This window comes from Physeter macrocephalus, chromosome 4, assembly GCF_002837175.3.
Source record: "Physeter macrocephalus isolate SW-GA chromosome 4, ASM283717v5, whole genome shotgun sequence".
Classification (NCBI taxonomy): domain Eukaryota; kingdom Metazoa; phylum Chordata; class Mammalia; order Artiodactyla; family Physeteridae; genus Physeter; species Physeter macrocephalus.
Genome location: NC_041217.1, coordinates 79,736,648 through 79,754,141, shown reverse-complemented (window position 1 = coordinate 79,754,141; position 17,494 = coordinate 79,736,648). Strand labels below are relative to the sequence as shown.

Genomic DNA, 17,494 nt, shown 5'->3' with positions numbered 1-17,494 from the left:
CTAAATAGATATTTCTCCAAAGAAGATATACAGATTGCCAACAAACACATGAAAGAATGCTCAACATCATTAATCATTAGAGAAATGCAAATCAAAACTACAATGAGATATCATCTCACACCGGTCAGAATGGCCATCATCAAAAAATCTAGAAACAATAAATGCTGGAGAGGGTATGGAGAAAAGGGAACCCTCTTTCACTGTTGGTGGGAATATAAATTGATACAGCCACTATGGAGAACAGTATGGAGGTTCCTTAGAAAGAAAATACAAATAGAACTACCATACGACCCAGCAATCCCTCTACTTGGCATATACCCTGAGAAACCATAATTCAAAAAGAGTCATGTACCAAAATGTTCATTGCAGCTCTGTTTACAATAGCCAGGACATGAAAGCAAACTAAGTGTCCATCAACAGATGAATGGATAAAGAAGATGTCTCACATATATACAATGGAATATTACTCAGCCATAAAAGGAAACGAAATTGAGTTATTTGTAGTGAGGTGGATAGACCTAGAGTCTGTCATACAGAGTGAAGTATGTTAGAAGGAGTAAAACAAATACCGTATGCTAACACATACATATGGAATCTAAGAAAAAAAAATGTCATGAAGAACCTAGGTGTAAGATGGGAATAAAGACACAGACCTACTAGAGCATGGACTTGAGGATATGGGGAGGGTGAAGGGTAAGCTGTGACAAAGTGAGAGAGTGGCATGGGCATGGGAACATATGTATAACTGATTCACTTTGTTATAAAGCAGAAACTAACACACCATTGTAAAGCAATTATACTCCAATAAAGATGTTAAAAAAAAAAAAAGATCCACCAAGCCCATGCACACAAAGCGCAGTACCTTCTCAATTTCTCTCTTGAATATGCTGACACTCGAGGATCACCAGGAAGTGAGGAAAGCCTCTCACAAATGGGGTGGTGGGGAACAAATGCTAAAAAAATTAGGCAATTTAGGGAAGGAAACTTAAAAAACAAGCCAAAAAACTCCCAACACCATAATTACTACTCTCAGGTAAGAGGAGATATAGTATGTCTGAAACATAACCAGAATGTTATGAAAAACAGAATATTCAGAGAAGAGGAAAAAGCACTTATCTAATTGTTATCGCCAAGTGAAAAATATGACGGCAGAAATAAAAAGTTCAATAGATGGGATAAAGCTAAAGTTGAGGAAATCTTCCAGAAAATAAACAGATGGAAAATAAGAAGTAACAGATATAAAACTTGGAGGATGAATAGGAGGTACAGCATCCAATAAAGTTCCTTCCAAGACAGAACAGAGAATACAGAGGGCAGGAAATTATTAAACAAATAAAACAAGAAATTTCCCGTAATGGAAAGATACGAGTTTCTAGACTCAAAGAGCCCACGGAATAACCAAACCAGACCAAGCCACATCACTTAAATTCCTTAAATCACTTAAATTTCAATTAAAAAAAACATCAGAAATAAAGATGAGATCATAAAGTTTCCAGAAAAGAAACCAGTAACATATGAAGAATCAGGAATAATAACACGAGATTTTTCAAGAGGAATAATGAAAATAGAAAACAATGGAGCAATGCCTTCAAAAATCTGGAAAATAATTTCTAACGTAGAATTTTATTTCCACCAAAACTATAATTTAGGACTATAAATTGTTGCTAAAACCATTATGTGTATGTACAATGAGTAACTCGATACTCATAGAGCCTAAACACCATCTTATTGATTACTCTTCAGCCACAAAGGATAAAATATAACTGTACAAATGGAAGGATCAAACTGTCATCATTCTAATCTGGAGAGCCTCTTAGTAATGGTCCACTAACAGGTCAATCAGATTTCATGTATCTTCTAATATGAGACAATATTAAGTACACAACACAACATCACCTATGAAATATTTTAGCCAAACTTGATTCCATTAGATATAACTTCCAGTTTAGAGGAAATACAAGGGATAAAGCAATAAACTAAACGGTACCTCAGGTGAATCAGATATATCCAGAAGGTGGGATATCTTGAAAAACATCTTGGCCTAATTCACTTAAACAAGTCATATTTCCCTCAAATCATCTTTTCTCTATGCTAATCCTAGCTCTTTATGCTAATCCTAGCTCTTTAAACTATTCCTTCAAATAATATGGTTTCCACATGTCTACTACGCTAATCATTTTCTTTTAGGTATATCCCAGTTTATCACTTAAAAAGTAATAATAAAAATAAGATGAAAACTATGCAGCATGGGGTCCTAACAGGACAGAATAAGTAACAGCCTCTCTTGACTTTGATGCTGTACTTCTCCCCTCAGCTTTACTGAGGCATAATTGACATATAACACTGTATAATTATTGTGGTAACCATTTAAGGTGTTTAAGGTGTACAACATGGTCATTTGATATATGTATGTATTGTGAAATGATTACCACAATAAGGTTAGTTAACCCATCTATCACCTCAAATAACTACTTTTCTTTACAGAGAGAACACTTCAGATCTACTCTCTTAACAATCTTCAAGTATGTAATAGTGTCATTAACTATAATCACCAAGCTGTACAACTTTAGTATTCATATTATAGCCTGAAGTTTGTTCCTTTGACCAACATCTCATTTCCCCCACCTCTGTCAACCACCATTCTATTCTGTTTCTATGACTTCAGCTTTTTTCAGATTCCATATATAAATGAGATCATTCAATATGCCTTTGTCTGACTTTATTTCACTTAGCATAACACCATCAAAGTCCATGCATATTGTTGCAAATGGCAGGATTTCCTTTTTTATGGCTGAAAAATATTCTACTGTGTATATTATATATTATATAATATGTACACACACATAGTTTATACACACACACACACCACCACATTTTCTTTATTCATTCATCCATCAATGGACACTTAGGTTGTTTCCATGTCTTGGCTATCGTAAATAATGCTGCAATGAACACTGGGGTGCAGATACCTCTTTGAAATAATGATTTCATTTCCTCTGGATTTATACCCAGAAGTGGAATTTCTGGACTATATGGTAATTCCATTTAAATTTTTTTGAGGAACCTCCATACTGTTTTCCATAACAACTATCCCAATTTACATAATTACCATAAGTGCACAAGGGTTCCCTTTTCTCCACATCCTTAACAGCATGTTATCTCATTTTTAAAATAATAGCCATTCTAACAGGTGTGTGGTGATATTTCACTGTGGTTTTTATTGAGCACCTTTGTATGTACCTATTGGCCATCCATGTCTTATTTGGGAAAATGCCTCTTCTTTTGCTGTACAGAAGCTTTTTCGTTTGATGTAGTCCCATTTGTTACTGTTCTGATTATTATAGCCTTGTGGTATAGTTGGAAATCAGGAAGTGTGTTGCCTCTGGCTTTGCTCCTCTTTCTCAAGATTGCTTTGCCTATTTGGAGTCTTCTGTAGTCCCATACAAATTTTAGGATTCTTTTATATATTTCTGTGAATAATTACACTGGAGTTTTGATAGAGATTGCACTGAATCTATAGATGGTTTTGAGTAGTACCGATATTTTAACGATATTAATTCTTTCAATCAATGAACACAGGCTATCTTTCCATTTATGTCTTATGTCTTCTTCAATTTCTTTCATCAATGTTTTATAGTTCTCAGTGTACCGATCTTTTACCTACTCACTCAATTTATTACTAAGAATTTTATTCTTTTTGATGCTACTGTAAAATGGGATTGTTTTCAGAATTTCATTTTCAGGTGGTTCATTGTTACTGTATAGAAATGCACCTGATTTTTGCATGTTGATTTTGTATCCAGCAACTTTACTGGATTTACTAGTTCTAACAGTTTTTTGGTGGAGTCTACAATTTTCTCTCAATATAAGATCAAGTTACCTGCAAACAGTAATAATTTTACTTCTTTTCTGATTTGGATGCCTTTTGTTTCATTTTCTTGCCTAATTGCTCCGGATATGTTGAGTATGTTCCCTCTACATTGAACATGTTTAAAATTTTTATCATGAAAAAGGTGATGAATTTTGTCAAATGTTTTTTCTTCATCTATTGAGAGGATTATATAATTTTCACTCTTCATTCCATTAATGTGGTGTATCACATTTATTGATTTGTGTACGTTGAACCATCTTTTCATCCCAAGGATAAATCCCACTTGATCACAGTGTGTGATTCTTTTAAAGTGCTGTTGTATTCTGTTTGCTACTACTTTGTTGAGAATTTTTGCATCTATATTCATCAGAGATATAGGCCTGTAGTTTTTTCTTGCAGTGCCTTTTTTTTTCTTAGAATTAGAAAAACTTTATTATGCAATCATACATCAATTGTTTTCGTATTTAATGAACCAATAAAAATCCTCTGTAAAATTATAACTACTAATGATTCCTTTTATAGGAACATTATTTTATAATTAATTTTTATTTTTAAAAAATATCTGTGTTGGAGTATAATTGCTTTACAATGTTGTGTTCGTTTCTGTTGCACAACAAAGTGAATCAGCTATAAGTATACATATATCCCCATATCCTCTCCCTCCTCAGCCTCCCTATCCAACCCCTCTAGGTTGTCACAAAGCATCGAACTTATCTCCCTTTGCTGTGCGGCTGCTTCCCAACAGCCATCCATTTTACATTTGGTAGTGTATATATGTCAATGCAACTCTCTCACTTCTTCCCAGTTTCCCCTTCCCCCACATGTCCTCAAGTCCCTTCTCTACATCTGGTCCTTTATTCCTGTCCTGCCACAAGGTTCATTAGTACCATTTTTTAGATTCCATATATGTGTTAGCATACACTATTTGTTTTTCTCTTTCTGACTTACTTCACTCTGTATGACAGACTCTAGGTCCATCCACCTCACTACAAATAACTCAATTCATTCCTTTTTATGGCTGAGTAATATTCCATTGTATACATGTGACACATCTTCTTTATCCATTCATCTGTCTATAGACATATAGGTTGCTTCAATGTCCTAGCTATTGTAAACAGAGCTGCAGTGAACATTGGGATACATGTCTCTTTTTGAATTATGGCTTTCTCAGGGTATATGGCCCAGTAGTGGGACTGCTGGGTCGTATGGTAGTACTTATCTTAGTGTTTTAAGGAACCTCCATACTGTTCTCCATTGTGGCTGTATCAATTTACATTCCCATCAACAGTGCAAGAGGGTTCCCTTTCTCCATACCTTCTCCAGCATTTATTGTTTGTAGATTTTTTGATGATGGCCATTCTTACGGGTGTGAGGTGATACCTCATTGTGGTTTTGATTTGCACTTCTGTAATGATTAGTGATGCTGAGCATCTTTTCACGTGTTTGTTGGTAATCTGTATGTCTTCTTTGGAGAAATGTCCATCTAGGTCTTCTCCCCTTTTTTGAACTGGGTTGTTTGTTTTTTTGATATTGAGCTGCATGAGCTGCTTGTATATTTTGGAGATTAACCCTTTGTCAGTTGATTCATTTGCAAATATTTTCTTCCATTCTGAGGGCTGTCTTTTTGTCTTGTTTATGGTTTCCTTTGCTGTGCAAAAGCTGTTAAGTTTCCTTAGGTCCCATTTATTTTTTATTTTATTTCCATTACTCTGGGGGGGATCAAAAAAAACCTTGCTGTGATTTATGTCAAAGGGTGTTGTGCCTATGTTTTCCTCTAAGAGTTTTATAGTGCCTGGCCTTACATTTAGGTCTTAATCCATTTTGAGTTTATTTTTGTGTATGGTGTTAGGAAGTGTTCTAATTTCATTCTTTTACATGTAGCTGTCCAGTTTTCCCAGCTCTACTTATTGAAGAGGCTGTCTTTTCTCCATTGTATATTCTTGCCTCCTTTGTCAATGATAAGGTGGCCAGATGTGCGTGGGTTTCTCTTTGGGCTTTCCATCCTGTTCCATTGATCTATATTTCTGTTTTTGTACCAGTACCCTACTTTCTTGATTACAGTACCTTTGTAGTATAGTCTGAAAACAGGGAGTCTGATTCCTCCAGCTCCATTTTTCTTCCTCAAGATTGCTTTGCCTATTCGGGGTCTTTTGTGTTTCTATACAAATTGTAAAACATTTTGCTCTAGTTCTGTGAAAAATGCCATTGGTAATTTTATAGGGATTGCATTGAATCTGTAGGTTGCTTTGGGCAGTATAGTCATTTCCACAATGGTGATTCTTCCAGTCCAAGAAAATGGTATACCTTTCCATCTGTTTGTATTGTCTTTCTTTCATCAGTATCTTATAGTTTTCTACATACACGTCTTCTGCCTCCTTAGGTAGGTTTATTCCTAGGTATTTTATTCTTTTTGTTGCAATAGTAAATGGGAGTGTTTCTTTGATTTCTCTGATTTTTTGTTGATAGTGTATAGGAATGCAAGAGATTTCGGGATTTTTGGGTGTGTGTGGAGAGAGAATGTTTTATTTTTTAAAATTTTTTGACAGTTGAAGGCCCCTCTTTAATTACATCTCTATTCTTTTCATTTCACCAAAGAGTTTTTCAACCCCTCTCAGTAATAACCCAATGTTCAAGAAACATAAATACTAGGAAATTATTCCACATTTGCTCATTAATTCATGTATGTTTTCATTTAACTAATGCAGCAAGAGTCTAGTGTGTGCAAATATCATGGGAACAACTTACTTGTCCTCTACTCACCATTCTGTATTGTAGGCCCCAATTTTCCTACTTTGTATTCAGTTAAATGGCAAACAGCCAATTGCCATCGTTAGGATAATAACCATATTGCTTTACACCATTAATATATTGTCTTCCTCCTTCTCATCTCTAATATCATGAACCTCAGTCTCTATAGTCTTTGAAATGCAAGAGATTTCTGCGCATTAATTTTGTATCCTGCTACTTTACCAAATTCATTGATTAGCTCTAGTAGTTTTCTGGTAAGGTCTTTAGGATTTTCTATGTATAGTATCATATCAGCTGCAAAGAGTGACACTTTTACTTCTTCTTTTCCAATTTGTATTCCTTTTATTTCTTTTTCTTCTCTGATTGCTCTGGCTAAAACTTCCAAAACTATGTTGAATAAGAGTGGTGAGAGTGGGCAACCTTGTCTTTTTCCTGATCTAGAGGAAATGCTTTAAGTTTTTCACCATTGAGAATGATGTTGGCTGTGGGTTTGTCATATATGGCCTTTATTATGTTGAGGTAGGTTCCCTTTATGCCTACTTTCTGGAGAGTTTTATCATAAATGGGTGTTGAATTTTGTTGAAAGCTTTTTCTGCTTCTAATGAGATTATCCTATGGTTTTTATCCTTCAATTGTTAATATAGTGTATCACATTGACTGATTTGCATATACTGAAGAATCCTTCCATTCATGGGATAAACCCCACTTGATCATGGTGTATGATCCTTTTAATGTGCTCTCGGATTCTGTTTGCTAGTATTTTGTTGAGGATTTTTGCATCTATGTTCATCAGTGATATTGGCCTGTAGTTTTCTTTCTTTGTGACATCTTTGTCTGGTTTTGGTATCAGGGTGATGATAGTGGCCTCATAGAATGAATTTGGGAATGTTCCTCTGTCTGCTATATTTTGGAAGAGTTTGAGAAGGATAGGTGTTAGCTCTTCTCTACATGTTTGATAGAATTCACGTGTGAAGCCATCTGGTCCTGCGCTTTTGTTTGCTGGAAGATTTTTAATCACAGTTTCCATTTCAGTGCTTGTGATTGGTCTGTTCATGTTTTCTATTTCTTCCTGGATCAGTCTTGGAAGGTTGTACTTTTCTAAGAATTTGTCCGTTTCCTCCAGGTTGCCCATTTTATTGGCATATAGTTGATTGTAGTAGTCTCTCAGGATCCTTTGTATTTCTGCAGTGTCACTATTACTTCTCCCTTTTCATTTCTAATTCTGTTGATTTGAGTCTTCTCCCTTTTTTTCCTGATGAGTCTGGCTAATGGTTTATCAATTTTGTTTACCTTCTCAAAGAACCAGCTTTTAGTTTCATTAATCTTTGCTACTGTTTCCTTCATTTCTTTCTCATTTATTTCTGATCTGATCTGTATGATTTCACTCCTGCTAAATTTGGGGTTTTTTTGTTTTTCGTTCTCTAACTGCTTTAGGTTAAGTTATTTGAGATTTTTTTTGGTTTTTGAGGTAGGATTGTATTGCTGTAAACTTCCCTCTTAGAACTGCTTTTGCTGCATCCCATAGGTTTTGAGTCATCGTGTTTTCATTGTCATTTGTTTCTAGGTATTTTTAAATTTCCTCTTTGACATCTTCAGTGATCTCTTGGTTGTCTAGTAGCTTATTGTCTAGCTTCCATGTGTTTGTATTTTTTACAGTTTTTTTCCTGTAATTGATACCTAGTCTCACAGCGTTGTGGTTTGAAAAGATGCTTGATGTTTCAATATTCTTAAATTTACCAAGGCTTGATTTGTGACCCAAGATGTGATCTATCCTGGAGATGTTCTGTGTCTACTTGAGAAGAAAGCATATTCTATTGGTTTTGGATGGAATGTTCTATAAATATCAAATTAAGTCCATCTGGTCTAATGTGTCATTTAAAGCTTGCATTTCCTTATTTATTTTCTGTTTGGATGATGTGTCCATGGTGGGGTGTTAAAGTCACCTACTATTATTTTGTTACTGTTGATTTCCCCTTCTAAGGCTGTTAGCATTTGCCTTATGGATTGAGGTGCTCCTATGCTGGGTGCATAGATATTTACAATTGTTATATTTTCTTCTTGGATTGATCCCTTGATCATTGTCCTTCCTGGTCTCTTGTAGTAGTCTTAAAGTGTATTTTTTCTAATATGAGTATTATTACTCCAGCTCTCTTTTGATTTCCATTTGCATGGAGTATCTTTTTCCATCCCCTCACTTTCAGTCTGTATGTGTCCCTAGGTCTGAAGTGGGTCTCTTGTAGACAGCATATATATGGGTCTTGTTTTTGTATCCACTCAACCAGTCTGTGTCTTTTGGTGGGAGCATTTAATCCATTTACATTTAAGGTAATTATCGATATGTATGTTCGATATGTATGTTCCTATTTCCATTTTCTTAATTGTTTTGGGTTTGTTTTTGTTAAGACTTTTTCTTCTCTTGTATTTCCTGCCTAGAGAAGTTCCTTTAGCATTTATTGTAAAGCTGTTTGGTGATGCTGAATTCTCTTAACTTTTGCTTGTCTGTAAGGGTTTTAACTTACCTGTTCAATCTGAATGAGATCCTTGCTGGGTAATCTTGGTTGTAGGTTTTCCCCTTTCATTTCTATAAATATATCTTGCCACTCCCTTCTGGTTTGTAGAGTTTCTGCTGAAAGATCAGTTGTTAACCTTATGGGGATTCCCCTGTATGTTATTTGCTGCTTTTCCCTTGATGCTTTTAATATTTTTTCTTTGTGTTTAATCTTTGATAGTTTGATTAACATGTGTCTCAACATGTTTCTCCTTGGGTTTATCCTGTATGGGATTCTATGCGCTTCCTGGACTTGACTGACTACTTCCTTTCCTATGTTGGGGAAGTTTTCAACTCTAATCTCTTCAAATATTTTCTCAGACCCTTTCTTTTTTCTTTTTCTACTGGGACACCTATAATTCAAATGTTGGTGTGCTTAATGTTGTCCCAGATGTCTCTGAGACAGTCCTCCATTTTCATTCTTTTTTCTTTATTCTGCTCTGTGGCAGTTATCTCCACCATTCTATCTTCCAGCTCATTTATCTGTTCTTCTGCCTCAGTTATTCTGCTATTGATTCCTTCTAGAGTATTTTTTATTTCAGTTATTGTGTTGTTCATTACTGTTTGTTTGCTCTTTAGTTCTTCTAGGTCCTTGTTAAACGTTTCTTGTATTTTCTCTATTCTATTTTCTAGATTGTGGATCATCTTTACTATCAATACTCTGAATTCTTTTTCAGGTAATTTGCCTATTTCCTCTTTATTTATTTGGTCTTGTGGGTTTTTACCTTGCTTCTTTACCTGTAGGATATTTCTCTGTGGTCTCATTTTACCTAATTTACAGTATTTGAGGTCTCCTTTCCCTAGGCTGCAGGGTCATAGTTCCTCTTGCTTCTGTTCTATGCCCCCAGTGGCTAAGGTTGGTCCAGTGTCTTGCGTAGGCTTCCTGATAGGAGGGACTGATGCCTGTACTCTGGTGTGTGGAGCTGAGTCCTTTTTCCTCTGATGAGCAGGGCCAGGTCAGGTGGTGTGTTTTGAGGTGTCTGTGAGCTTAGTATGACTTTAGGTAGTCTGTGTGCTGATGGGTGGGTTTGTGTTCCTGTCTTGTTTGTTGTTTGCTGTGAGCAGCTGGGAGCTGCTGGCAGTTGGGTGGAGATGGGTCTTGGATTCAGGTGGAGGCTTCCGTGAGATCTCTCAGTGATTAACCTTCTTTGGGGCTGGGAATTCTGTAGTGTTCCAGCACCCTGGACTCACTGCTCCCACTCCGGAGCCTCTGGCCCGACTTCTGGTCCAGGGACCAAGACCCCACAAGTCACTCATCCCGGCAATAGAGGGGATTAAAAAAAATACTAATAAAATCCCAGAGAAATGCTATAAATTAAGATCAAACAATCAAACAGAAACAAGGAAGCACACACACATACACAAAAGCAAGAAAACTAGAACCAAATAAATCAAATAGCAAGAGAACAACCAGACAAACAAAAAACGCAAGAATGAAATCAATTAAGAAGAAAGCTGACAAAAACCAAGAAACACAACCAAAGCAGAGTGCCAACTGAAGAATGAAGCAAAGAAACAGAAGAAACTGACAAAAATGATACAAAAAAAGAAAAAGAGAAAGGGGAAAGAAGACAGAACAACAGAAAAGCAATGTAGAAACAAACATATTTTAAAAAAATAGAAAGTATATTTAAGAAAAAAAAAGACAAACAAGACCCTGGAGAAATGGTAAAAACAAAATCAAACAAAAAGAGAAACAAGGAACACACACGCACATAAAAGAAACAAAAACAGAGCCAAATAAAACAAAAAGCAAGAGAACAACCAGACAAACAGAAGAACTCAAAAATGAAATCAAACCATTAGGATTAAAACTAACAAAAACACATAACCTAAAGACAAAACCAAAGCAGTGTGACCACTGAAGAATAAAGTTAAGGAAACAGAACTTACAAAAATGATTTAAAAAATAACAATAAAGGGCTTCCCTGGTGGCGCAGTGGTTGCGCGTCCGCCTGCCGATGCAGGGGAACCGGGTTCGCGCCCCGGTCTGGGAGGATCCCACATGCCGCGGAGCGGCTGGGCCCGTGAGCCATGGCCGCTGAGCCTGCTAACAATAAAATAAAACAAAAAGGGAAAAAACACAGACAACAGAAAAGCAAAGTAGAAACAGAAATATATATATTAAAAAAAGGAAAATATATTAAAAAAAAAGAAAAAGGAAAAACAATTAGGGAAAAGAACACAGAAAAGCAAAGTAAAAATAGAAATGTATAAAAAAATAGATAGTAAAAATATGTTATAAAACATGGAGGTCCCAAGAGTAAAAAAACAAAAAAAGCAAAAAAACCCTAAAACCAAAAAACCAAAAAAAAAAAAAAGCTAGAACCAAGAACAGAATGAATCAAAGCACAATAAAATTAATAGCAATAATTATGTGTCCATGGCGTCTCTGCTGTAAGTGTCCTTGCACACGCCGTGAGCCACAGCCCACCTCCGCCTCCCCAAGAGGCTCTCTTCTGCCTCTGGGCTGGTCTCTAGACCTTCTGTGGGCCCTGTGGGCACCACTCAGACTCTGATCTGGCCCAATTCCTGAGTGTGCTGCCCCCAACGTCCACAGCTGCCAGAGCTAGACCATTTTCATTTGTGGGAACACTCATTGTCTACTCAGATATTCCTTAGATGCAGGATCTACCTAGCTGATCACAGGGATTTAGTCTGCAGCTTGTACAGCTGATGGAAGGATTTTTGATCTTCCTTAGTCACCCCATCCCTGGGGTTCAGCTCTGGTTTTATCCCCACCTCTGCGTGTGGTCCACCCACAGGAGTCTGGTCCTGAGGCTGCCTTGGAGCTCTAGGGTCTGCCCCTGTGAGGACAGGGTGCAAAGGTGGTATGACTGCTTGGATCATGGGAGCCCCGACAGCCCCAAATGCACAGGGAAGCTGGCAGCCACAGTCACAAGAGATATGGCCCTAGTGAGGGCCTTTTCTGGCGCCCGGCATAAGGCACATGAGGGCCAGCCCTGGACAGGGTTTTTCTGGCACCTGGCAGCAGGCTTGCAAGGGCCAACCCTGAGAGGGCTTTTTTTTTTTCTTTCTTTTTTGCCCTGCAGCCAGCATGTGAGGGCCAGCTCTGATGGGGCTTTTTTTTATTGCTTGGCAGCCAGTGCACAGAGCCAGCCTTGAGTGGGCTTCTTTTATTGTCGTCAGCAGGCACTGGCATGTGGGGAGAGAGAGGTTACAATGGTGGCTCCTCCCCCCTCTTGTGACTCAGCAATAGCGCCCTGCTTCCATGGCAGTCCAGTCTTCCTCCACAGGCATTCCCTGATGCAGATTTCCTCCCTCCTGTCCCCTCAGTCCATCTCCCCACAGCCCACAGCAGTTCTCACTCTGGGCCTGTTCTCCAATCCCCATGCACCAGCTCCCAGACCCCTTGCACAGCTGTGAATACACATCCCAGTCCGGGGCACATAGGGCTGAGGTATGGACCATCTGTGTATTTCTCACTCTGTCCCGTCTGCCACAGATTGGCCGCTTCACCTTCTTCTGACAGCCTCAAATGCTGCCCTTCTGTTCCAATCAATTTCCCCATCGGAGAGGGGTTTTCCCCGAATTCGGGCATCTCTCCTCTGCTTCAGCTCCCCCGACCCAGAGTGCAGGCCTGTCCTACTTCCTCTCCTTCTCCTTCTCCCTTCTTTTTTTCCGTCCTACAGTTATGCAGGGATCTTTATAGTCCATTCCAGTGTCCAAGGTCTTCTGCTAGTTTTCAGCCAGTGTTCTATGAGAATTGTTGCATCTACAGATGTATTCCTGATGCATCTGTAGAGAGAGGTGAACTCCATGTCCACTTACTCCTCCACCATCTTGAATCTCTCTTCTTGTAGCGTCCTTATCTGGCTTTGGTATCGGGGTAGTGCTGTTCCTGTAAAATGAATTTGGAAGTGTTCACTCCTCTTCAACTTTTTCACAGAAGAAACTGAGAAAAATTGGTATTAATTCTTCTCTATATGTATATGTACGGTAGAATTTACCAGGGAAGCCATCAGGTTGTGGGCTTATTTTTGTTGGGAAGTTTTTGATTGTTGATTCAGTCTCATTACTCCTTTCATCTGTTCAGATTTTCTATTCCATCATGGTTCAGTCTTGTTAGGTTGCATGTTTGCTAGGAAGTTATCTGTTTCTTCTAGGTTATCCAATATGTTGGCAAATAATTGTTCATAGTAGCCTCTTATAATCTTTTGTCTTTCTATGGTGTTAGCTGTAATATCTCCACTTTCATTTAGAATTTTGAGTCTGTTTTTTCCTCTTGGTTAGTCTAGATAAACATTTGTCTCTCTTTTTTAAAAGCCAACTCTTTTTGTTGCTTTTTTCCTATTGTCTTTCTAGTTTCTATTTCTTTTATTTCTGCTCTGATATTTACTATTTCCTTCCCTCTGCTAACTATAGGCTTAGATTGACCTTTTTTTCTAACTCCTTGAGGTTTAAAATTAGGTTGTTTGAGCTGTTCTTTTATTGATATAATTTTCTCTTAGAACTGGTTTAAAAACTTTTTTTTTTATATCCCATAAGTTTGGCATGTTGTATTTTCCTTTTCATTGTCTCAAGATAATTTCTGATTTCCCTTTTGATTTCTTCTTTGATCCAATGGTTTTTCAGGAGCATATTGTTAAATTTCCACATATTTGTGATTTTTTTCATTTTCTTTTTGTTATTGATTTCTAGTTTCACACGATTGTGGTTAGAAAAGATTCCTGACATGATCTCAGTCTTAAATTTGATAAGATTTGCTTTCTGGCCCAATATGATTTATTCTGGAGAATGTCCCATGTATGCTTGAGAAGAATGTATATTCTGGTGCTGTTGGATGGAATATTCTATATATGTCTTAGGTTCATTTGGATCATAGCATTATTCAGGCCTTCTGTTTCCTTATTAATTTTCTGTCTGGATGATCTATCCAATATTTAAAGTGGGGTATTGAGGTCCCTAATTATTACTGTATTGCCATCTATTTCTCCATTCAGTTCTATTAATATTTGCCTTAAATACTTAGGTGCTCCAATGTTGGGTGCACATATATTTACAATTGTTATATTCTCCTGATGAATTGACCCCTGGACCATATAGTGACCTTTGTCTCTTGTGACCAATTCTGACTGAAAGTCTATTTTATCTGATGTAAGTACAGCCACTCCTACTCTCTTTTGGTTTCCATTTGCATGGAATATCTTTTTTTATCCCTTCACTTTCAGCCTGTATGTGTCATTAAAGCTAAAGTGAGTCTCTTGTAGGCAGCATATTGTTGGATTTTTTTTTCTTTATTTTCTTTTATCCTTCATCCACTCTGTCTTTTGGTTGGAGAATTTAGTCCTTTTGCATTTAAAATAATTATTAATAGGTAATTACTGTCATTTTGTTAATTGTTTTCTGAGTGTTTTTTAAAGTCTTTTATCCTTTATTCCTCTCTTGCTGTCTTAATTTTTTTTAAAAAATTGGTATGCTTTAACTCTTTTCTCTTTATCTTTTTTGTATCTATCATAGGTTTTATTCTTTGTGGTTACTATGAGGTTTACATTAAACATCTAATAAATATAATAGTTTATTTTAAGCTGATTACAAATCTTCACTTGTGATGTTGTGCAATGATGCATCTGATACTGTTAGTGTTTTCAGTAGAAATGATGCATTATCATCTCGGAGTCTAGTCAGTTAAAATCCCAGGTAACTTCTATTCATTCATTTATCAGCTACTGAAAGGATGCCTTTACTATACTTGGTACTGGGAACATGGAGGTCAATAAGACATACGGTTCCTGTCCTCAAGGAGCTCCAAGTTTAATGGGGACATAATAATTATATAAACAATTTACAAAATTATAATTGTGTTAAGAGCACCAAAGAGAAGTACCACAGGTTGGGAACATATACCATGAGCAATTCTGAAGTAAAAGGAAATAGCGCTTTGAGGAAGAGATATAAGCAAAGACTTAAGATTAAGAGTTAAGAATTGAGAGAAAGAACAACAGCACATGCAAAATTGAAAAGGAGCTGGATGACAAGGCAATGAGAGATCAGTCTGGTTCAAGTACATTGAGGAAGGTAAAAGGGGACCTGGAAGTAAGTGAGTGAGACCTTACAAGAACTTGGAGACCAGTGTAAGGAGTTAGGACTTAAAGTGTAATGAGAGTCCACTAAATGGTTTGAAGCAGGGGAGTAATAAGAAGGGATTTACAGTTTAAAAAGCAAATACTTACTACGTGTGGAAAACAGATTCAAGTAAAGAATGGTTGTAGGAAACCAATTGGGAGGGAGGCAATGGCTGTAGTCCAGGCAGGGGATGACGCAGCACAGGCTAGGCTGGAGGTGGTGGTAATACAGAGAGATTCAAGATCTATTTAGGGCTTGATGACAGACTTTATGTGGGGAATAAGGAAGAGGAGAGTGTTAACCTTAAAGTTTTTTTGCATGAAAAATGGAGGAGATGATAATGCCATTTTACTGAGACAGCAAATTCTTATATAAAAAGTGTTGTCAGGGCTTCCCTGGTGGCGCAGTGGTTGAGAGTCCGCCTGCCGATGCAGTGGACGCGGGTTCGTGCCCCGGTCCGGGAAGATCCCACATGCTGCGGAGCGGCTGGGCCCGTGAGCCATGGCCACTGAGCCTGCGCGTCCAGAGTCTGTGCTCCACAGCGGGAGAGGCCACAACAGTGAGAGGCCCGCGTACCGCAAAAAAAAAAAATAAAAAAAAAAGTGTTGTCAGACTGGGCTTCCCCATCCTGAACTTGGGTAATTAATGTTTTCAACTTACTGCAAGACTTTTATATTCATCCCTGTTGATTTTTTTCATTTCTTTGGCTCATACTTCCAGTCGGTTCGGATATTTAAAAATCTTTAGTCTATCATCCAATGTCTCCTGTAAATCCTCCCAGCTTTCTATCATCTACAAATTTGGTAAGTTATACTTTGTAATCATTTACTAAGTTGTTATTAAGCATGTAAAAAGAGGACAGAATTAAGTACTCAGCCCTTCAGTGCCTCCTTAATAATCTCTCTTCAGGTTGGCACTGGTTCATTAAGCAATACAACTGAGGAGTGTAACTAGCACCAGCAATAACACTGAACACTGAGGATGTGCCTAGCACTTAATGTCCATTATTTATTTATTCTTCATGAAATTAATTTTTTCCATCCTCAAATACTCATTGAGCTCTTGTTATGTGTCAGAAACTGAGGTAGGGACTATTATCATCCCCATTTTAGAGATAAGGAAACTCAGGCTCAGAGGTGAAGTAACTGGTCCTAAGTAACACAGTTAGTAAAGGACAGAGTTATATGAACCCCAGCTTGGAAATCCTCCAAACATATGCTGCTAAAAATTGAGTTTTTATTTTGTATACTTAAATTTTATATTTTTTTAATTCATAAGTCCAGCTCTAAGGTGTAAGTGAGCATGCGCACTCATTAGCAATTTTTCCAGACCAGTTTCTCTGTTACTTATATCAAAGAACTTCTCAGCATTATCTCTAATACGTATTATAATTTCTACATATTCTTCATGGCATCATGTTTTTAGTTAAACTGAGGGCTTTTTCCCACATCTACCCTCACAAAGTTCAGTTTCTTGATCAGATAATACAATTTTTCTCTCTTTATCTCTTCTTTCATGGTCAGCATTATACATGATCCTGTTCAAATTCTAATATCTTTATTAGGTTAGAAACCAATTGTTTGTAGAAGTCTAAGAATGAAGATTTTTTTATATAGGTGGGATTTGCTGTTTACACTTTAAGAAAAATTGCTGTATTTCAAAAATATTTTTTATAAAATGGGATAATTGAATTTCAAAATATTCCCTTTGCACACAAATAATAATAACAAAAAGTTGCGAGGTTGGTAATTTAAGAAAATAAATGCAAATAAGGTAAACAAGATTCTGAACAAACAGGACTCCTCCTGTCTCCAATTCCAAAGAAATATTCCCAGAAGAAGAATGTTCTGGTTTAAAAAAAAAAAAGAAAGTACACAATTAACCCGGAACGCACTTGGTTTTTTACCAGTAAGTCAATTTCATTTCAGAAGTGTGACACTCTATGTCCAGGAGGTATAAAAAAAAATTCTGTCAATATCAAAACTCAATAAAAAATTTTCAGTTTAGACAAAGAATAGTTGTTTTATAAGGCTTATCAGTGCAAGACATTATACAGCCAAGAAAATGTTACCAAAAATCTAACTGGCTGGGCTTCCCTGGTGGCGCAGCGGTTGAGAGTCCGCCTGCCGGTGCAGGGGACGTGGGTTCGTGCCCCGGTCCGGGAAGATCCCACATGCCGCGGGGCGGCTGGGCCCATGAGCCATGGCCGCTGGGCCTGCGCGTCCGGGGCCTGTGCTCCG

General features: G+C 37.3%; 1 protein-coding gene across 5 annotated transcripts in view; it reads right to left on the bottom strand.

Annotated features, from left to right (window-relative positions):
* The window catches only part of GDAP2 (ganglioside induced differentiation associated protein 2), a 93,259-nt gene that overhangs the window by 65,284 nt on the left and 10,481 nt on the right, over positions 1 to 17,494 (bottom strand). The gene's annotated exons all lie outside the window — the stretch shown is intronic.